A 23712-nucleotide genomic window follows, 5' to 3' on the forward strand; every position below is an offset into this window, starting at 1 on the left:
TCTCAGTACACTTTTTAACAATTTTTAAGGTGAACACGTTGCACTGACATTGAATAAGCTAAATCTCAGTGTGAAGTAAATACTTGTGGACAAATATATGAATTTTGACATTAAGTGACTAATATGCCCTATTTTGTTGAACTTGATGTCTTTAAAACTGCACTTCAATCCCTGTAGCAATGGGAGCCTCTTTTTTTCTTCTATAGCTGTGCTACAGCTTGCATACATACAAAGGGTTCAAGAAATCTTCTGTGGAGAATTATTTTTTCTGTCTAAAAATTGAAGCTTCTTAAAGGCTGTCACTCCAACACAGCTATAAACCAGAGAAGCACTAAAAAAAAAAATTAGCACACTCAATTTCCATTTAGTATTTTGTTGAGAAAAAAAGAGAGATAATCCTATGGTCTTCCAGTATTTAAAGAACGTTTATATCAATGATGGAGAAGAACTTTTTACTATGGCCTGTGTTGACAAGACAACTGGCAGTGGTTTTAAGCTGAAGCAGGGTAGATTTAGATTGGATATAGGGAAGACATTTTTAGTTATGAGGGTGACAAGACTGGAACAGATTGCCTAGTGAACCTGTGGGTGTGCACAGTTCTTTCTTCTGTATTTTTGCTTTTGTATAAAGCTTTGACTTTTTTTTTTTTTTTTACATTAATTAACTGTCAATAAAACTATCATTCTGAAAGTATAGATCTGCTTCCTGGACTGAAAATGGAAGCACAATCCTCCAATTTTATACATAATTATACATAATAAAATTTACTCATGGGCATATCACTTCAGTGAAATTTTAGAATAAAGAGCATAATGCCATCTAGTCTTCAGGCAGAATATCTTGCAGAGCCTTTCAGGTATTCTGTAGCTGATGGATTTCTATAGAAAAGGAAGGTTGAAATGAACCTCCTTTGTAAACTTCTATGTCCTATAAAACTCTGAAAGTTTAAAAATTATTTATGACAAGACCTTCTATGGTTAATCTTAGATGGAGAACATTGCCGTTCAGATTGCTTGTTGCATCACTAGCACTACAGAAAATTTTTCAAATGCAACATAATTATCTCCCCACTTACAGATTTGACACTTTATAACAGATGCATATCTATTTCTGTGCTTTCTCTCACTACTTCAGAACTGCCTATAAATTCTTTCAAAGTCTCCTCAAAACACTCTCTTGTTGTGCTGCTTGCACAAAACAAACATCAATTAGGTACTGCTGAGATCACAGCCCAGCATATTGATCAGTACTGCCTCAGTCTTGCACTCCCCTGGCATGTCTGTTTCCAGCTGCTGTCTCATCTTAAACACGCGTTGTAAACACCTCTGGAAAGAGAGTTCTTACTCGTTTTTCATATACCACCTAGTGTAAGGGAGTGTTGAACCATGGCCAAGATCTAATGATAGTACAAATAGCAATATATTACATGAGAAAGGCATAAAAAAGTATCACAAAGCAAAATATTTCTGAAGCAGGTAATTATTTTGATTGTATTCCTAAAGACCACAATCTAGTTAGACCCTAATTCTTTCAGATTATACAAGCAATATCCCCTCTTCCCAAAATGACATTTTCTGTTAGAAATATCTCCCAATAGTTATTACTGAGTATTTACATCTGCACAGAATTAGTTTTCCCAAAGCAAGCTGCTCTATCATTCCAGTTACAATGGAAGAATAAAACTGGAATTTCAGTTGTCTAACAGTGGAAATAACTACAGAAGGATTTCATGCTTCCTCTACTTGAGGATAACCATAGATTGGGACCATATCACCACCCAGAATTCAAAATAGTATTTAGGTAGTCATGGTGGCCATGAGAAACTGCTAGGAAAAAGTCAGCACCAGAAATCACATTCCCAAGTCCATGTCATTGATGCTAACTGTGTCATAGGTCAGCTTATGGTATGTGTCATTACGATGAAGGGTACCAAGTCAAGAAGCACAACAACCATGTGTTTATATATCCCCAAATATACATCTGTGAGGCAATACCGATCTTTAGGAGATCCACATCATCTCTATCATTTGAAAATGCTTTTTAGCTAGGAGAGAAGACCTAGTTATATCCTAAAAAAAAAAAAAAAAAAGTTTAGCCTTGGGAGCAAAACAGATTTTGGCAAGAGAAGTTTGAAGGATGACAGAAGCTAAATGATGTGACAAAATCTCAGGATTAAGGACAGCATAAGGCACTACTTGGAAGAGAAGATTAAGAGTAGGAACAAAAATATGGTCACCTAGATTTTTTCATTAAATTCTGTAAAGATGACTGAATACAGTATAGGATATAAATCAACAAAGAAAAAAACTTACAAACTATTGGACCTTATCTTGTGAAAGTGTCTAATGTAAAAAATTCAAAAATGTCTTAATTTTCTCATGAAGAAAATTTAAGAGGACAGCACAGAAAAGACTATTTTGTTAAAGAAATTATGAAAGCTCTGGAACTACTGAAGTCTAGTGTCTAGGGAGGACTGAACAACAGGCAGGGACATTCTGGTAATGTTTCAGTCACTATTGTTTCTGAGGCCTTCTTACTCTTCCTCCGCCCACCTAGCAGAAGGAAGCAGAAAGGGAGTCAGAAGGAAAATTTTGGAATTTAAAGGCAGTAATATGTTCGAATATTTCTACAAGCACTCCTTATTTTTGAATGCTTGTTCTTTTTTAACATTCAGTAAAATAGTCTTCAGAAGTTGTTGCCTTCATTTTAATATGTGGCATAGATAAGGATATGCTGTTCCTATAGCTCATTAAAAAATGTCTTCTAGGAATATTTTTTTTCCAGGGGAAGAGCAGTCTGTGGAGATTAACATCCCTCTCACCAGAGAGTCTTATTAGTGAAGTATGAAAATAAATCAGATTTCTGCATCACAATGAGAGCTGTGAGCTACAACACAGAACATCTTTTTCAAACCATTTTTTTCACATGATCTTTATTTTCACTGACTTGCCAACCACACAAAAGCTTACACAATGAATAGAAATCATATTCATGAGGAATTCCTCTCTTTCCTAAAGGCTTGGAGAAGACACATACATGTTGTTTTATTCTTCAAACAGCATGATGAATATTTTATGAGGTATGATGCTCAGTCACTTTTGTGAAAGAGACTCCAAAGAAAGGTTAAGTCTCTGCCCTCCCATTTCCTCTCTCCTGGTTCACCTCCCACTCTTCAAAATTACCTTTCATATATATAAGAAGTGACTTGCATGGCAGTAACTCGTACTGTGTCAGCTGCATTTGTCTTGTGCTACATAAAAAAGTACTCATGCACTCCTAATCTGTTCTGTCCTTGAGGAGGCCAAGGAAGGTGGTGGTTAACATTGTCCCACCACAGAGAGAATTAATGCCAAAGGACTGAGAACTTGGGCAGGTAAAGTTTCAGATCACTGCTGATAAAGCCCATGTGATACATTACACAACAGACTGGAACAATTACCTGCTTGAGGTTCCTTAAGTATTGGTTTTTGTTTCCTCCTAGCCTAGTTTTGACTCACAGGAAATTACAGAAGTTCATAAAACATGGATATTTCGGACTTGATTCTTCCCTACTAAGCAACTCATGCATGATTTATGTCTGTATATAACAGATGTAAGAGAACAAGAACGAACTGATTGCATTTCATACCTGCTTTTATCTGGGTATAAAGGACTGCATAAATACCAAAATGGGAAGCATCAGGCTTATTTTCTTAAATGAGTAGCAGAAGAATATTTTTCTGAAGCTCAGTCCATGCTGTCAGAGGGGAAGTCCAATAATCACTACACTGAGAGAAGAAGATCCCATTTTTCACTGATCCCTGGGGGAATTTTTGTGTTTGTACAAAGTAAAATAAAGACAAAGAGAACTACAAATACATATCCTTTCAGTCTTGACAAAGAAACCAATGATCTTCCTAATGTAAAACATATTTCCTCATTTAGGTACTTTTTTTTTTTGTTTTGTTTTGTTTTGTTTTGTTTTGTTTTGTTTGTTTGTTTGTTTGTTTGTTTAACACATAGTGTGTTGCTACTGAGCTCAACCAAATAAGTGCTGAAGTCATGGAAAGAGGCTTTCAACTGGAGAGTGACAGGTTTTGCTGGAAATTAGGAACGTAAACTACAATTCATAGGTGCAAAATCTTACATACTTGCAGCCCCAGAGCATCTTTAATAATAAATGATACAACAGTCTGGTTTAGAAGGTCATAAAATAGATGGGGTGGAAAGTTTAAGTGAGCACAACTTAGGCTAGCATTATAAAGCACATTGGTATTTTTTCTCAGATCGCTGCCAAGACTACACTTGCATTCCTGAGATCCAGGTGATGTAGTAAAGATAATCCCTTTAGATGTCCCTATCACTCCTTCTCATCTTTCTCATTTTATGATTATTAATTGATACATTTTAGCAGATCCTAAATCTAAATCAGGATGAGTTTTCTGAGCTAGAGAAAGCTCAGAGATTTAGTCTCAAAGGTTTCAAATTTCAAGCAAGTAAAACATTCAAAAGATAAGGCTTCAGGTAGGAAAATGAGCATTTCTTGTTCCCACTGTTGTACAGTGCTACTATATCAGACTTCTGAACACCTTGTTGATGAAATCAGAAGGAATCCATTTTACTTTCTTAAAAAGGACTGAAAAGCTGAATTCACACTCTTCCCTTTTCTCACTCTTCAGCCTCTCAAAATACAGTGACACTTAAAGCTGCTTATACCTTTTAAAAAATTTGATTCAAGAAAAGCCACCGAGGCTTCAATTTCTATACATCTGACAGAGAACACAGTAGAGAGGAAGCACAAGAAAAAAAAGACTAGACTAAGAGTGATTTGAGATATTAAAAACACTGTTTAATCAGATTTCTGACTCCCCATTCATCCTTGTCAACGAGTAATCATTCTGCACCTTACAGGATTAGAAGAAACAGGTTGCCCATAGAAGTCTTGGATGCCCCGTTCCTGGAGATTTTCAAGGCCAGGTAGGATGGAGCTCTGAGAAACCTGGTCTGGTAAAAGATGTCCCTCCCCATGACAGGGGGCTTGGAATGAGATGATCTTTAGGTCCCTTCCAACCCAAGCCATATTACATTCTATGATTAACCTGACTTTCTTTTTCCCTGTTGCAGAAAAACTGAAAATATAATGTGAACTGCATTCTAGTTTTTTATCCAAAATAATTTGAAGCTCAAATCCAGCTATGTTTACTTCCATAATAACATCTCTTCCTTCTTAAACTTTTCCATTTTCTTGGATCTTTTTGCAACAAAATACTAGTAAATAAAGCCAGAGATACTGGCATTTCTACCTTTAAAAACAGTTAAATTTGGTTGAGGAAATTGTGATAGCTGAATCATATAAATGCAGTAGCAGAAGAAGACAATATCATGGGTTACTGCAAGACTGTCTCTCAGAGTGAAATTTTCTATGAATCTTTCAATCACCTTTCTAAATGAAATGGAAAACAATGTAAATGCAAACATTCAGCAAACATTTCACTATGAGAAAAAACAAACAAACAACAAAACAAACACCTATACAAAACCCATGGTCTGACCCTCACTCCCAAAATAGTACATGCTTCTAAATGCAACATCAAGCCAATATCAAGTTACTATCAAGTTAATATTGAGTTAATGGAAAGATACCATCTAATGCTCTCTGTGCTTCTGGGATAACAGCACCAAGGGGCAATAAAAAACAATGCAGTTACTTTTTGGTATGTTTTTGTAAATATTGACTCTCTTTTTGGGTGAGATTCAACTAGTTTAAAACCATTGTGGTTCCTCAGGCCACACAGTGAAAATCAGCTGTGCACAGGGATGGGTGGCAGCTGGACTGGTTAAACCTGGACATCGCCAGTGACTTCTCTGTTCCGGGACCAGCAGCTGCTGTAAGCACAGCAGGAAGTGTAGGCAGACCAAAGATGTTCTCAGAAATGAGAATCTGAAGGCATAGATGGCCTTATTGCCAGGTAATGATATGGGGAGCTTTTAACCTCCAGATAACGGCATGAAATTGCCTGAGGTTACCAATGACTGAAAATTGTGACAATTAGATGGTTGCTTTGTGGCCTCTAGGAAATGAATTGGTGGCCTCATTCCAGTTCTCTATCATAAAACAATTACAGCTAATGCTGATAGACATCTTTGATTGCAACCATGGCTGAGAGGCCGAGGCTGAATGAGCCTTGAAAATAAACTGCCCTTCAACCCAGAAAAGTCAATCCTCTGAGCCAGAGGTGAGATGCACACTAGACTAAGAAAAATGCACCTCTTTTTGCTCACTCTACAGATAGAAACTTTGTCTTTCCTACTAAATGTCAGTGCCTTCACTGCCTCTACTTAAGATGAAATAGAAAAGGCAAGTCCTCTGGGAAGGTTTAGGAAGATTTATTACATATCACTCTTTACCGATTGCACTCCAGAAGCATGCAAGATTTCAGATAGTGTGGTACTGTCATGCTAAATGCTGTGTGGGTGCTGTGCCCAACAGTCCACTCTCCAAATTGCCTGCCATCAAAACAAATGTGACAGATGTGGGAGCCAAGAAGCACCATTACCAGTGTTTGACAGACAGGGCATGAGGCCCAGTGAGACAATGTAATAAATCTAAGATCACACAGCTAATGTGTGGCAGAGAATGGAGTCAAAATGGGTCATGGCTATAAAAGTGAGTTAAAACCGTCTCGTTCTGGGTCACACAGATACTTTACACCTTTTGCTTGTGGCACCACAGCAGTGAAACTGTTCATGAGTGTCCATGAGTTTGACATCATTCTAGCATTACTGTTGTTCATTGGAAATGAGGAAGGTTTTGAGACATTTGGAAGTAAGAAAAAAAAAACACTTCTTGCCCTTGCTTAAAGTATCTGTGACTGGCTAAATGGTATCCCAGACAAAACCATATCAGAAGATCTTACTTAAGCAGCTGTTCTTGAATCTTATGAGAGATTTTATGTGCTGGGAGACAACCCAAAACTCCTGTTCCCAGCTGTTTATTTCACAGCAGAAAGGTCAGTTTGCACTGACTATGTAAAATATGGCTAGTGGTAAACACATACATTGATTAGCATTTGAAAATGTCAGGCTATTAAAAATAACAAAAAAGAAAAAAGAGACTGATGGTACACAATGCATGGTTAAAAGTGCTTCTTCTGACCTAGTGAGGATTGAGATAGAACAGAGTAGATGTTCATGTTGGCAGCTATTCTTGACTGGACAGAATTAGCCTTCTCACCCTCTTTTATCTCCAGTTATAGAGCATGGGCTGTATCTGCTTGTCTTAGACATTGCAGTACAGCTTCAGCTCTAAGAAAATCTGTGCAGCAGCAAAAATTCACGACATTGCTTTTCCAGTGGACTGAAGCATTTCAAGCATTACTCTTGAAATGACCTGAGGTAAACAAAGAAAGATCAAAGAAACCTAGAGGAAATTATGCAAATGCTCAGATGAAGCATAAGCAACCTCAAAGTGGAACTTATACAGTTCCTCTGCCTTTTCCTCTAAAGACAAGAAATGTGTTTCACTAGTCTTACATTTCATGAGGTTAAAAACAATGTATTTCCTTATCAGTTGTCTAACTTTGCAAATGGAAAAGTCTTATAGAATCATAGAATCATTTAGAATCATAGAATGTTTTTTCTTGGAAGGGACTTCAAAGACAGTATAATTCCAGCCACTCCACCATGAACAGGTTGCCACCCACTAGATCATGTTCCTCAGTGCCTCATCTAAACTGACCTTGAATACTTCCAAGATGGGGCATCCAGAATTTAACTGGGCAGTGTGTTCCAGTGCCTTACCACCCTCACAGCTCTCTCAGCCTCTTTCTGCAGGAAAGGTGCTCCAGCCCCTTGATCATCTTTGTGGTCCTCCTCCGGGACAACTCTAACAGCTGTAGGTATGTCCTGTGCTGAGGACCCCAGAGCTGAAAACAGTACTCTAGGTGGGTCTTAGGAGGGCAGATTACAGGGCAAGAATTCCCTCCCTTCATCTACTAGTCCAGGTCGTTTTGATGCAGTCCGGGACACAACTGGGTTTCTGAGCAGGAAGCGCACATTGGCAGCCCGTGTACAGCTTTTCATTCACAAGAACCCCCAAGTCCTTCTCTGTAGGGCTGCCCTCAGTAAGTTCACCTCATGGCCTCTTCATGCTTGGGCTTGCCCCAACCTTCTAACAGCACCTTGCAACTGGACATGATTAACTTCTCGAGGTTCCCATGGACCTACTTCTCAAGCTTGTCCAGCTTTCCCTGTATGAAATCCCTTCCTTCTGCTGTGTCAACTGCACCACCCAGATTTATGTCATCTGCAAACTTGCTGAGCATGCACTAAATCCCACTGCCTATGTTACTGATGAAAATACTGAAGAGCACTGGTCCCAAGACTGAGCCATGAGGGACGGCACTTGTCACCTGCCTTCCACCTGGATTAGAGCCAATAACCAGAACTCTCTGTCTGTGTCCATCAATCCAATTTCTGATTCTTTGAATACCACATCCTTCAAATTCATGTCTCTCCAATTGGAGATAAGGATGTTGTGTGGAACCATACAAAGGTCTTATGGAAATCTAAGTAGATGACATATTAAGACTGGCTCCAGCTGTTAATCCAGCAATGCTGAGAACCCAGGCTTCATTTTTTTTTTTGAACATTTATAACTAAGGAATTCAGTGTTTTTCCTTCCTTGGAATGAATATTTTTTACTATTATATATATTTATTTTCATTTAAGGAGTTAGTGATTTCTGTACCTGCATTACTAAGATATCTGAAAGCTTCCAAATGTATTATCTTCACTTTTAAAGAATTTATCATACTCTTCCATAATGCAGATCAACTGGTATTCTACATGAAATTATAAAAATTATATAATATATATCCTACCTATGTTTCCATGAGAAACTGAAATGTTAATGGTTAATGACCCAAATGATCAGCCATTTGCAGAGGCAGTAGGGTGCTTTGCTGGGGCCAGGTTTGCACACACACACACACACACCCCTCAACTGAAGGAGAGGAGGAGGTTTTTGGGTGTGAGGTGACAAAATGTCTAGACCACATAGGAGAGAAAGGATGAGCACCCACCACCAGAGGCTACAAATGGGATTTTGAGCCAGATAATGGAGAAGACTGATAAGAAACAGATTCTGGGGAGGCAGGATAGTGCTTTTCATCCTGCCAATGTCCTCTCTCACACCACTGGCTCAGCTGTAAAAATCCCCTCCAGGGTGAGATACTCAAACACCCTCACGTAAGCATAAAGATATTCATGTTTTCTGATGTGGCATAACTGGCTCAATTACACTGCCATGAGAGGCAGCTGTCAAGTCTTAGTAGATGTTATAAACCATCAAAGACCCCCAAAGCACCCCAAGACTCATTACAGAGGCCTTTCACCAGACGATTGCTCATGATCCACAGTGTTACACCTGACAGTGTAAAGCTCCTCCCCCAACAAAGGAGAGGTACCCACATAAGCCTGAACATATGTTAACCCAATGAATTCTGTGTTTTTTGGACTTCTCCCACCCCTGATGGATCAAGACTGGGAACATCGCTTTGACAAATGGACACTGAAATTGCAACAATCAAGTGTTGTTGCTGGATCCATGGGTGGTGAGACCTTTCTACTTTTATTCTTTCTTTCTCTTTCTTTCCCTTATACACTACCCTAAGGACTATTTTTATGCTTTTATATTTCTATAGATATCAATGAAAATGTTTACATATTTCCTTTTGTTTCAATAAATAGTTCAAAAATAAACCCTAAAAATATAAAATAAAATAAATTTATAAAAAATTTAAATTTATAAAAATATAAAATAAAATAAACCCTAAAAAAATAAACCCTACATATATACACATATATATTTATAAACACTGATCATTCAGGGTAATTTCACTCTACACTGCCACAGGAGATCTATTAACAGGAGCCTGAGTTACCCTCACTCTCAGGGGTAGGTCATATGATATTCAGAAAAGTAATTTCTTATTCTCTTGTGTTCTTAGTGAATTAAAAAAGTTGTCACCTGTGCTGTTTTCTTCTTCCTAAAGCTTTCAATTTTCAAGAGTGTCTATGATCTGTGTTACATAACAACTCAGCAAATTTTTCATTCTATTTAAGTTTCAACATTTTGGTGGTCGGGGAGCTGCCAGGGTAGCCTCTGTGAGTAGAAAGCAGGGCTGCTCATGCCAAACACTGCCTGTTCCAGCAGATTGAAAAGTGGACCTCTCTCTGGTCATTGCTGAGCCCATTGGTCATAATGGTGGTGTTGCCTCTGTGATAACTTATCTAAGAAAGGGTAAGAAAAAATATCATGTTCACATGTTGTGACAGAGGGAAGTGAGAAAATGTGAAACAGTCCTTTAGACACCAAGGTCAGAAAAAGGTGGAGAGTAGAAGATGTCCTAGATGCTGGAGAAGAAATTCCCTGACAGCCCCTGCAGAAGACTATGGTGACGTAGGTTGTTCAGTCAGGTAGTTATCCACCTTCAGCCTGTGGAGTCCCCATGCAATAGCAGGAGCATGAAGCCTGAAGGAGGTTGTGACCCTGTAGAAAGCTTGTGCTGGACCAGGTTCCTGGCAGGAGCTGCAGGAGAAGCAGGGTTTAGGGAAGAAATTGTGGTTGGTGTGGGATCCTTGCTGGAGCAGTCCATTTCTATGGAGGACTATATTCTATGGAGTGCAGCAGTTCTTAAAAGACTGTATCCTGTTTTGAAACAGGGAAACAATGTAAAGAGTGCCCCACTTGGAGAGGACGTAGAAGATTTGGGGATGGATGAGCATGGGAAAATAGTGGATGTGGTGGGGATTGAAGAGAGGGGGATAGGGGTTTTAAATTTGTTGTTGTTTCTGACTATTCTACTCTATTTGAAATTGTTAATAAATTAAATCAATTTTTACCAAGTTGAATCTGTTTTACTCATGACTGTAATTGGCAGGTTATCTCCCTGTGTTTTTATCAACCTATGAGTTTTTTATTTTATTTTCCCACCCCGTCCGGTTGAGGAGGAAGAGTTGGAGAGTGCCTGGGTAAGTGTCTGTTATCCAGATGAGACCAACTCACAGAACACTATAGATTAGCTTTGGAGCAACTTTCACCTTTGGAGAAACTCGAGAGGTGCTCCTCCCCACTATGTGAAGCAGTAGTACAACTAACAGAATCAGAGAGCAGAATACATTCCCAAATACAAAGAAAAATTCAACATGCTCATCTACTTTGCTAGAGCAAAAACTACCACAGAAAAGTCAGAGTAAGATTAATGTTCTATTTTGATGGAATCAGTTACAATGAATCATTACTTTGCCTTTCAGTTGTAAACATGGTTATTACTGCAACACAAAAAGTTGACAGAGGAAGTCAAAGTTCACATCATCACTTAATTAAACTTATCTTCTGTATATATATACATATATAAGTATAGTCTGTAGGTAGAATTTCTAACACTGTCATGCATGCACTTGAATGCAACGTTGTCCATATAGAAACAATGTAGGAAGATGTCCATATAAGTATAAAAAACATACATATACAAAATAAAAGGCACATCTAGTTTCAGTAATGTCTTAAGTTGGTTCTACAGCAATAAAGGTGTGTAACATTCTCAAAATACTTCTTTGATCTGCCATTCTTCGAATATATCTCATTAAAAAGAAGAGCCTATAATATTGAACTGCATTAGTACTAAACATATGCTACTGTTCATGATGAATGGCTATTTGATATGATGACTGGCATTATCTTATTGTAGTCTGCTGATTCCAATTTAATTGCAGTAATCCATGTAGCAAAGCAATTTTCAAGGATACCAACAGTGTTGGATCCTAGCCTGAGGTTTCTAGAAACATCGCTTAAATCTTATTTGAATGACTGAAATATAATTAGTTGAAAAAATACAACTGTCCAATGTATGTCTGATATAATGTCTTATGCACTAATGACTTACAGTATCTTATAGCCTTGATCTTAACTTTCAAAAATAATACGGATGTTTAATAATGTTAATAATAAATATATTTCCCTGAATTCATAGGTTTAAAGAAAAAAATGTTGCATTTCAATATTAAAAATTACATTATTATTGTTGTTTCAGCTTTTCACAGGAAGTTATTTTCAGAAAACCTTCTGAATACTGAATTTGATACAAGAGATGTGAAATTTCACTTGTCAAGCTAGAGAGGTTGAAGAGGACATTTTAAAAGTCATTTTATTGTATGACTGTATATTAAAAGACTTCCCTTCTACCTCCTGCCTTTTCGTAGGAAGAAAGGATGGATATTATTCAACAGCTTGGACAGCTCATTTGAAGCTGCTAAAATGTATCATTTTCAATGCTCATTTAGAGATTTCTTAAAATACATACTAATTATTTGATAGATGGTGAGATGCTGTGCACATCTAGTTTAGGAGCTTTATTTCTCCATGTAGACTGTCTGCTAAGTATGTTTGCTTTTCCGATCTGCATTGAACTGTCTCCAACTAGAATAGCATCATCAAACTGCATCACACTAAGATAGTCCCTTATTCATTCACATCTCATCACAGGATGATGCTCTTGCAATCTTAGATATGTGCAAGCACATGTTTCTTTACAATGCCACAACAGATCAGCCAATAAGAGGAGAAAAGCAAACTTTCATAAAACTTGAACTATAAAATCACAGAATTGTAAAGACAGAAAGTTCAAAGTGCCATTTGAATTTCACAAAATCCCTAGACAATCAGAGTATAACCTGAATTATTGTTATGTAGAAATGTCCTTGAAAAAGACTGGACCTTTTTTGAAATGTGCCTACGGTAAGATAGCAATCTAGCCAAGGTAGGATACTCTGAGAGAAAGGAGAAATAAGATGAGGCCTTTATATAAATTTTCATGTATCCACACATTGTGTAGTAAAGGGTTGGAAACTAGAAGGAATTAGTCAAATAACCTGGCACTTCTTTTGATACCGGGATCCGCTTTTTAGTTTCTTCCCCCCCCCCCCCTCCCCCCACTTCTTTTCCATCTATCTGTTTCTGTGAAGTGATAAACATTAAAGAGGATTTATAGGTTTTAAAAATATGTGAAAAATATTACAAGAAGGCTAAGACTCAGGGCCTTGTTTGTTAACCTGCTCAAGATTATATAATTTCCACTTTTCAGTTGCACCTTGATTTGTGAGAGGTAAGGCTTTATTGAAGAAGTCAGTGCTATGGGGCTTTAGCTCCTCTTATCAGCAACAGGACACTCATATTGACACACTCACGATCTCCCTGAGCCTTTCTCTGTATTTGTGATTTCTTTGTCTCATATTTTTGTAAGATTGCCTGTAATGAAACAATTTTTGTAACTTTCCCTAGGAGCTCATTTTTTTTATAAGCAAGCATGGTGGCGTTTGGTGCATTTGATTTCTGTTGTCTGCCTGCTGTACTTGCTAGACAATTGAAATTTATTGATTGATGAGGTGATAAAATTATGAATAGAAGGATAAAACCTGAGGGATAGAAACTGAATAAGAGAAATAAAGTTCAGAAGAAGAGATTTTGTTTTTAATTGAAACATAAATTTGGGAAAGGATTATGAGATTTCATTTTTACAAATGCATATGGGAGTGAGTTTTGAGACATAAAATCTCTGTATTTTGATCCATTCTGGGCTGATACTGCCCACTGTGCAAAGTTGTGTTTAAGTAATCTACGGGTAGTAAAGACCAATGGGGTTGACAATCTAGAGTACAAAGAAGAGAAATGAGCAGTTCCATTATGCACTATTCTGTTTAAAGCAAGCACCATCTAATCCATTCTTTTTCATATTAGCAGATGAAACTGACCAAGCTGTATGAAATTTATGTTTGTTTGACCTTCAGGGAGAAGGGTCTCTCAGAAGAGTAGATAAGAGCAGGTCTGACCTCTCTGTCTAGCTCTTGGGAAGGCTGCGTTGGAGTTGCACCTCTTAATTTGCCTCCTGTACACCCTCAGTGCCCACACTGCACAACAGAAGGATCAATCAGTGTAGTGACAGTCTTAATGGGTCATGTTTGGAGAAAACTTTTGATTGTTCTTGTCCACACTGTCCATGTCTTCAGATAGATTTGGATTGTTTCCTTACTTGGTCAAAACTTTCTTTCCTCCTATTGTGGAATCTTTCCTCAGCCTTTCACTTTTCCATTTTCATTTAATGACTTAATGGAAGGCATTAAATAAGCTTTCTTTTCCTATTGTTCCTCCTCCTGGCCCTTTTCACACCCTTCCATGAAATCATACTCATTTATTTCCCACGTGGGGTGCCAGAGAACACCACTGCCAACACAGTCCATTTGCTTACATTATAAGCTATGAGATGCAGAAAAATCTGTTAAAGAACTGAAGAGGGAGAGAGGTGTAGAAGAGAAAAAAATAGGAGGAATAAATCATCCTCCACTTTAAGTATATTAATTAAAGGATCAGTAAAGTGTGAGTCCTGTTCCCTCAGCGTTTACACAGAAAAAGTGATTTTTTTTTTCTCTGAAGTTTATTGAATATTGTTTTCCTCATTTAACTATGTAAACAGATTTTCCCTGTAAGAGTTATGAAAAAAAAAATCTAATAAAATTAATTGCCTGACCTCAAGTGGCAATGAAAAAGATTTATAGAAATTTGTTTTCTTTCAGAAAGCATTATATAATTTAGGACTCAAAAATCAAAAGGTGAGAATAATAATATAATGAGAATTAAAAATAAAAATTTAAAGGTTTTAATTTTTTTTGCTTGATTCTTAAGACTTACTCTTTTAAGTACCTTAGTTTACCATGGCAAACCACAGAATACCTTAGATAGAAATGAATATTATCTTTTCAAGTATTTGCATATTTTAGGAACCTTTTATTCCAAGAAGAAAACATATTATAAATTAAATTAAAAAAGCACACATGTTACTTGAGAGAATAATCAAAAATACCTTAATTTTAAAAATAAGGAAAAAAAGGGAAGAGAAAAAAAATCAAAGAGAAGTTGTAGTAACAGCACTGAGTCTATTAAGTTCAAAATATACTCAGTAAATCACATGAGCAGTCAAAAACTTGATCAGTACATGCCTGAACTCCCAGATATACTCACTTCTCGCTTCATTTTGTAAGTAGACTATTGTAAACAGCCTTAGATTAACTTGGAGATATCAGTCTATTGCACATCCACAATGACCCTGAAGAAAGGACGTGGTATTATTGTCAGTCACATAAAGTCTCCAGAACCAAAATGTATTGCCCCCAGGTTTTTGCAGAAAGCACAGCATAGTCACCTAGTTTGCATATCACATTCAGCTTTGTTGTGAATGGTAAATGCAAAGCTTTCATGATATGAGCTCACCACCTTTTGGAATGTTTTCATTTTTTGTTAATAGTCATGGAAATATTATGAGTTTGACACATACATTAGTATTATATTTAAACTTCTGTTAACCAGAAACTTAAAATGTACGTAACATTTGTTTAAAACAGAATAAGACAATTTGAGCTAGGCTTGGCTTCGTGGAATCAGATTATAACCATATCATAAGAACCTAGAAAGAGAATTGAAATTTCCTGACAAAGACTTTACCTCTCATACAAATAGTGCCTTATTTTTACTGTTCGAGGAGCTGCTTTAAGCTTCCATGAACTGAAAGGAGTGTCTTACAAAATTATCCGAGTTGTTCATTAGTTGACTAAGGTTGTTCTTGTTTTCCCTCCAGTACCTAAAGGAGCACTGGGCCTTGATAGGATACTGAGTACATAGTGCCACCAAACAAAATTAGAGGTGGAAATAGGAAGATCTTGATTTGGTAGGTAATTTTCTCACTCTTCTTTAAGTTTTTTTTAAGTTCATAACAAAATAAAAACAAACAAACAAAACCACCCCCCAAAAAGCCCCTAACCCAAACCAAACAAAATCCTGAAAGGAAAAAGCCCAGGTAAAACAAACAACACCTTTCCCCAAACAAAAAAACAAACCAAATCAACCAAACAAAAAACCCCAAACAACGCAACAACAACAAAAACCCCATACAAAAAAGCCCCAGACACAAAACTCTAAGGATGAAGTTTGAAGGGAAAGGTTTTGTAGAGCGCAGAAAACAATTTTTGGAAGCCATGACAGCTCTTAATTTAGCAAAAATTTTTTATTGAACAATAATTCAGTTTAAGTCTTTTGAGAAAAGTTTCCTCCCACAAGTTGTTTGCAGAGCTCCTAATTTTCTGCCCATTTATTTGGTCAGAATAGTATCATGGAAAGCTATGCAGCTGGAAATACAGGTTACCCCTGAAGCAAACAGTGAAAAATTTGAACCCTTATTGAGATAACAAATGTAACAAGGTTTTAAGTATACTTAGTTTTTACAGTACAGACTAAAAAAGACTTCTACAAATGAGGGACAGCAGAAAGAAAAAGCAATACTTTCTGAAAGGCAAAGTAAGGAATTAATTTTCATTTTGCTTCTTGTGTTCCACATACAGTCCTGAAGCTTTGAACTATGATTGACAGTGTTATCATTGTTGACTTCTATTTAATAGCTAACCCTTTAACTAAATACTACAAACAATTTCTTTTAAAAATGGATAAAAAACTAAGTCAAAAAGAGATAAATATTAGCAAAGCATAAACAATCCTGATTCAACAGTTGACTTCAACTCTACATTAATATCATCAGAATAAAGCTACCATAGAAATATGAAGAGAATATTTTACCAAACTTTAGGTTTCTGTAGGAAAATAATGGGAAACTAGAAACATAAAATAGTATTTTTAAACACATTTCTATTTTATGACTCTATATTAGCATTAAAATTACCCAATTTTGTATCTCAAAGATGAGATGGAACACTGTATTTAGTTTATTAAATTGTTAGTCACCTTTTTTCAGTCATTGGTCCTCCTTTTTTTTTTTTTTTTAAGGACATAATTTAGTGAAAATATTTTAAAAAATATTCTATGCCTCAAATCACTAGTTTTGAATTCAGAGGACAATTCAGTTGCAGAACTGAGTGGTCAAGAAAACCCGCTTTTCTTGACTATTACAAAAATAGTTTGATCAAAAATATTTTTTTTGAAAACAGGTAGAGCAATGGGAAGAAACACTCCCAGAAACAATGGGAGTGCAGCTGTGATATAGATACAGATATAGGTGACCTGCATCTATCTGAGTGTACTCTTAACCCAGAAGTCTGGAGAAATGAATGTGAAGACAGTTTTTCTGTACTTATGTCTACACTGAATTTTACCTATGAGATCACATCTGTAAGTTGCACAGTTGGGATAACAAGGTACAATGTCACCTGAACATTGCTCTGTTGTTTCCTCAACCAAACTGCATATTTGTATGGTACAATTCACACTGGTATAAGGTTGGAATTTGTGCACCAGTATCTACTGCTGCCCTAGACACACTCCAAGACAGATCTGAATATTTTTATTAAATAAAATAACATTCCTTATTCTTTACCAAACAAACAAAAAAAAAAAAAGAGTATGAGTATGATCCACCATAATCAGACATAAGTTGATTGAGTCTCAATTCAGGAAATAGTCTTGATTGAGCAGTTTAGTTTTAGTTTTTATCAGAGCTCCATGTTCCTGTATAATTTCTAAGATCTTGAAAAGATAAAAACTACAGCAACATACAGAAAAAAACCCACAAAACAAAACAAAAAAACAACCAAAAAAACCATAAACTGTTCATGCTATCCTCACTTATTTTGTGAAACATCCATCAAAGTCAGGAAAGATAGGCTTTTGGTCTTTGTACTTTGTTTAAATCTACCCATAGCAAATTGCTTTATGTTAGGCCAATTAAGTTCTACAAATTGCTCTAAGGAATGAGATGGTTTGTTTAAACAGATATCTTACTTAGAGAAGAGAGAATTCTCAAAATCTAATGATAAAACAAAATATTATGGTAATAAAACCCTTGAAATAAACAGCATATCAGCTCCAAAACTCATAGAGATAACAGGTAACAGTATTTGAATATAATAGCTTGCAGTAGAAACTACTAAACCTCTCTGTTAGCTTAGTTATTTACATTTTTGCTACTGCCTATAACAGAGATTCTTCTTGCTATCTCAGTGTAAGGAAATGTCAGTTTCCTTTTGTAAAAATCATGTTTTCTGTAAAGAAAACACCTTTCTACATGAAATAAAGAGCTGCATAGAACAGAAATTGCAATGGTCATTTGAAATGCAGATTTTTTTTTTTTTTGGGGGGGTGGGGTAGATGAAGCAGTTAAATAGGAAATGCAATTGAAATAAGTCTGAAAACTGTGAAAAATCCACCCCAACTTATTTCGATAGACTTACCTGTTTAATAGTTTTAAAAGTTCAGTACTTCCTCTTTACCCCAGAAATCTCTCAGCCACTGGATGAAATCAAAATACAGCACTTGATCATGGTAATCCCAGCCGCTCATGGACAACAGCATCTCTCGCGGCACCACACTCAGAATGCTTGAAATGAACCTGGAAAACACAGATATTCTTTCATTTTTATTGAAATATACTCAACTGTGTCTTAGGATAAGGAAACATGAGCACTGAATCAGTGACTACATTATAAAGGAGTATAAAGCCATAAATATCACCTGGTAAACAAGACAGAGACTGAGAAGCTCACGATCCAGGCAAGGTGTTTTTGCTGAGTATGCAGCTCTGTTGTACTTATTGACCCAATAAAACTGTCAGGATTAATAAATAGTATTTATCTTTTTTAAAAACTGCATCTTTTCATACATAGACCTGTAAGTCCTTTTTTATATAAAAATTAGTATCCTCTTCTGAACCAAAGGGAATCTTGAATGAGAAAGGTCATGGCAAGATCTCACTAAAATTACAGTTAGATGTTCCATAAGAACTTTTCTGAGTACCATTTTTTACAGTATCTTTCTTTAATAGAAAAATGTAACATATAACCAGATGCAATGCTAACTCACACCAATAGCATGCTCTTCTCTTCAGTACGAAAAGGCATATAAACGGATAAAAACTCAGGCGGCATATTACAAGATGTTTATACTGAAGCCAGAGAAATTTAGAATTTTTAAAGATATCATGGAGAGTACCAGGTGGCAACCAGATAATGGTCAGTCCATCCAGATGATACACTGAACAGGGCTTTCCTTAATAATTTTGTTATTTCAGTCCCTGTTGAAATTTCAGTCCCTGTTGAAATTTACACAGTGACAAAGCACAAGTCCTTAACATCCCCAAAATTATGAATGTCCATTTTTCAAAAGTGTTGCATATGATTTTTAATATGGAACAGGAAAATATGTGCACAAGGGTGAGTGCTAGTGGAACACCTAGGTATGTAAGATAAAAAGTATCCAGATTGAGAAATATCTGAAGTAAAATGCCAGTAAATTTCTTGTCTAATTTTTCAAGGTGTTTCAATAGTTAGCATATAGTATGGAATCTTAAAATTTGTTAGACTGCAACAAGTGGATAAGCTGTTGTTCAGTCTTCCTCCACAGGAGCAGGTTTTCCAAAAGTTGCACAAACAGAAGGTATTTCTAAAAAAGAGACAAGATTGTACTTAGCCCAGTTCAGAGTTCAGTGCATCTGAAGCATGATGCATAACCATTAAAAACAGTTTTCAAGTGTACAAAATTTATCAACAATGACTTCAAAAGGAAGATAAAGGATATCCAGGATTTTATGAATGTACTTATACTTCAGGTTAGATGAATGCAGAAAATGTGAAAGATTAGTGGAACATACTTTGAAAATCCACTGAATAGGTCGCTTTGAGATATTGATGGATTTTTTTAATCCAATCCAGTGCAGACAGATCAGTCATTGACTGATGCATGGGTCTCTATGATTAGATGCAGAACTGAATTTTAGCAAGATAGAGGAAGACACTAATATGTCTAGATACTACAGAACTCAAAATACATGAGAAAAGGTGATTTTCTTTGTTTGTGATTTCCATAGTAATAAGAAAGTTTTCCCCAGAAACGTAACATCATAGATCATGCAGGAGTCTAAACAAAACATAAAGGTTTTATTACTATCTCCTAGAAAGACAATGGAAAATTTTTATTCAATTATTGCCATAAAATTCTCAGCATCTGCTAGATTGTGTATGACCACAGTTAAATACTCAGGATAATTACATAAAATTGAGTGGTATTTTTGCATCTTACAGTGTAAAGAAGAAGATTAACAAAGATTTCAGATTTTGATGCATCAGGATTTTATGACCGAATTGAAACAACTTTGATCTTTAATGTAAGTGAGAAAGACAGAAGATGATATGATCAAGGGATAAATCAGCTGGATAAAGGTCAAGATCTCCAGAAACTAGAATTTGCTAACATTCTAGTGGCATTTCTGAGTCAGAATAAGGAAAACTGGGTTGAAATTACTGTTAAGACAAGAATTGACACCTGGTGTTGACCAATCGCTTCTCTGAAGAAAGAAAAAACTCCTCAAAACTGGATAATTTGGAGTAAAAAAGTAGCCAGGAACAGTACCTAACACAGGATGCACTTGTCTCAATACCAGTGATGGAGGAAAAGGTAAAATTCCTGCAAACATGCTAACCCAAATCCATATATCTGTGCTGGCAAATGGAGATCATCTGCTGGGTCAGAGGAAGATTCCTCCTTCAAAATGTTCCTTTCATCCTACCTGAGTAAGTACCTTTCATCTTTACCTGAGTAAAAGCTGGAGTTGAGGGTAAAACATAGGCCAGTTCTTTAAAGACAGTTTACACACACCTACAGAAAGTAACAAAGAATATGGAGTAGACTGTACACAAGGCTCATAAATGAAATCTAGATTATTGTGAAGAGTAAAAATAAAATAATTTATTATTTAGGAATTACTTTTCTTGTCATTTTCCGAAGAGTTCTTGTTGCAGATCCATTCATGTTCACTCCTTCTTTTCCTTACTTTTTGGGGGGAAAAGCTGATCGATTTTTGCAAGCACCATCTCCCCCCAGCACAGGGGTGGTCCATCATCACATGTAGAAGTTAAATACAGGTGGGTGAGAAGCCTTGATAGATTAACTCCTTAATAAAAGCAAACATAAACAGGAAGCATGCCGAGAGTGGAAGCAGGGGCACTTTCGGAGGGTGCTAGAGTAGGGTTAGAACAGCAAAAGCCCATCTGAACTTATACTTGTCAAGGGATTTGAAAGGCAACAAGACAGGCTACGACAAGTAGATTAATAGTAAATAGAAAACTAGGGAAAATGTGGGCCTACATTCAAATGGGCAAGGGGCATGACAAAGAACACAGTCAAGTCTGACTTGGTGCCTCCTTCACCCTCACTTTTTACTGGCAAGAGGAGTCTTCAGGAGTCTCAAACCTATGAGACCAGACGAAATGTCTGGAGCAATGAAGAGAATGAAGAGTTACCCTTAGTGAAGGACAATATCAGTGCAAGAGGCTTGACAGGGTGCTCACAGGAGAGGTCCCTAAAGAGTAGGAGAATGTAAAGATCATCCCTATCTTCAAGAGAAGTATCTAGGGATACTACAAGCAAATTATAAAAAAAATCCTGGAAATCTTTTCCAAACCCATAAATGAGGAGTAGTCACCCATTGGGAGTAGTTACCATAGATTTATGGAGGGATATCATATGAAATAATATTAGCTTTTGAGGTCAGAGACATTCAGCAAAACTTGTATTTTTTGTATGATGAGATGATGACCTTGGTGGATGAAGGGTGAGCAGTGGATGTTGTTTACCCCAACTTTATTAAAATTTTAATCATTTTTTCCCATAATATCCCCATGTACAAACTGATGTACAATGGATTAGATAAGCACGTACTACAGTGCACTGAAAATTGTTTAAACTGCTGGAAATATTTCAGTCAGTAGCCCAAGGTCCATGAGAAATCACTATTGGTTCACTTCAGGAATGGATACTGGGGTCAACACCCTTTAATTAATTTTTTAAGACCTGGAAAACAGGAAAGAGTTCACCTTCAGTAATTTGATGACACAAAACAGGAAGGAGGGGTTAATACATCTGATGGATGTACTGACATCTAGAGGAGTGTCAACAGGCTGCAGCAAGAGTCAACGGGAACTTCACGAAGCGAAATGCAAACTGGGGGAAGAATGACACTTCCAAAGCCAGTGTATGGCGGGAATTCACTGGCTAGCAACCAGATCTGCAGAGAAGAACCTGGAGTTCCTGGAAGATGAGCTGACCATATTCCGGCACACTGCCATTGGAGCAAAGAGGAGGGTCTGAATTAGGAGGGGTGTTGCTTGCAGATTGAGGTAGCTGGTCCCTCCCCCCCTGCTCATACCTGGTGAGACAGACCTGGAGGGCTGTGCACAGCTCTGCTCTCTCCAATACAAGTGACACAGACATACTACAGTAACTTCAGCACAGGGCCAGAAAGGTGACGGACTGGAGCAACTCTTCATATGAGGAATGACTAACAGTGGCTGGGACTGTTTATCTTGGGAAAAAAAGTTCAGTGGGATCTTACCCATGTGTAAGCACACATTGGAAGGGAATGAAGAAGGTGAAGTTAAAATCTCTGCAGTAGTGCCAAATGGCAAGACAAGACACACCCACAAACTGGAATAAATGAAATTCTATCTGAACACAAGAAAACAATTTTTACAGTGAGATTGTTTGAACACTGGAGTATGTTGCCCAGGAGACTGTGGAGTTGTCATCCTTGAAGATATTCAAAATCTGCCTGTGCAAAGTCCTCAGCAACCTACTTTAGCTGATCCTGCTTAGAGTAGGGGCACTGAACTAGATTGTCTCCAGAGACTCCTGCCATCCTCATCCATTCTGTAATTCCATGAAGTCCTATAAAACGGTTGAAAGAATGGAAGAAATAATCAACAACTTCTGCTTACTTCACAGTACCTTGAGACATATCAGCTTGAACTGTGTTATAACAGCATACTGTTTTATGAAAGTAAAAAAATGAAAGCTTACTTTTTTTCTACTCTGCTAAGGCAGTGGTTTTAGTGCAATAATATTAGCAGTGACTTTTGAAGTCACAGACATTCATCAAAACTGGCATTTAAATAAAGAATCTGCACAAGAAGAACATGCCACTATATCTAAACCCCCCAGAACCCTATTTAAGTAGACAGGTTTAATATTTAACATCAATTATGTTCTCTACTTGATCATTTTACCATTACTGCAGTCCAGTTTTTGAAAGTGAATTGAGGTAATAACACTGGAGAGACAGTAAAGCTAAAGTCTGGAGGATAGTTTTAAAAGTGTAATCCCACAGAACAAATACCTAAAAGTTTGCTTCTTAATAGAAGCTAGTAAAATCAAAAAAAGTAAAGCCACATCAAGGCTACACATTCTTTTGCATTTCCACCATCGTGAAAACAAAATCAATAAATGAAGTGGCTATGTTGTGCACCTTCGTTTTTCAGGTATGCTTGATTGAAGCAGAATCCAATTTCTACATGTAAGGTTTTGTGATATTCCTGGTGACAGCACTCTGCCATTTCTGTATATTTTGGGAGCTTAGACTCTCTGATGGCCTGAAATCCCACTCAGGTTTGAGAGCTACACTGCTAATTGCAGTATTAGCAATTTGCCAGTCTTGCATTTTGATGTCATGATTATGCCTAGGTCTCACAGAAGAAAGAAATGAGAGATGTGGAGAACTGCTCTTTGGCTCATTCTGTATAATCTGTGGGGAGATATTCCTCTCCCTCTATTATTTATCATATTTTTTTTAGTAGTGCTAATGGAAAAAGAGGACAGCATAACTGGAGTTTCGAGCTGTATGATACTG

The 23712-nt window shown here is 36.9% G+C and overlaps 1 protein-coding gene across 3 annotated transcripts in view; it reads right to left on the reverse strand.

Moving 5' to 3' along the window:
- The window catches only part of LINGO2 (leucine rich repeat and Ig domain containing 2), a 477776-nt gene that overhangs the window by 139842 nt on the left and 314222 nt on the right, over positions 1 to 23712 (reverse strand). For 2 of the 3 annotated variants that reach the window (XM_027881020.1, XM_027881021.1), the window contains one exon: positions 18269 to 18426. The gene's annotated coding sequence lies outside the window, so the exon portion shown is untranslated. Of the gene's footprint in view, positions 1 to 18268; positions 18427 to 18548; positions 18746 to 23712 lie in introns of those variants that run through there. The other variant, XM_027881022.1, reaches the window with a different exon arrangement.

The sequence above is a fragment of the Empidonax traillii genome, unplaced genomic scaffold, assembly GCF_003031625.1.
Source record: "Empidonax traillii isolate 1590-97213 ecotype Southwest subspecies unplaced genomic scaffold, ASM303162v1 scaffold82:size1209730, whole genome shotgun sequence".
Lineage (NCBI taxonomy): Eukaryota > Metazoa > Chordata > Aves > Passeriformes > Tyrannidae > Empidonax > Empidonax traillii.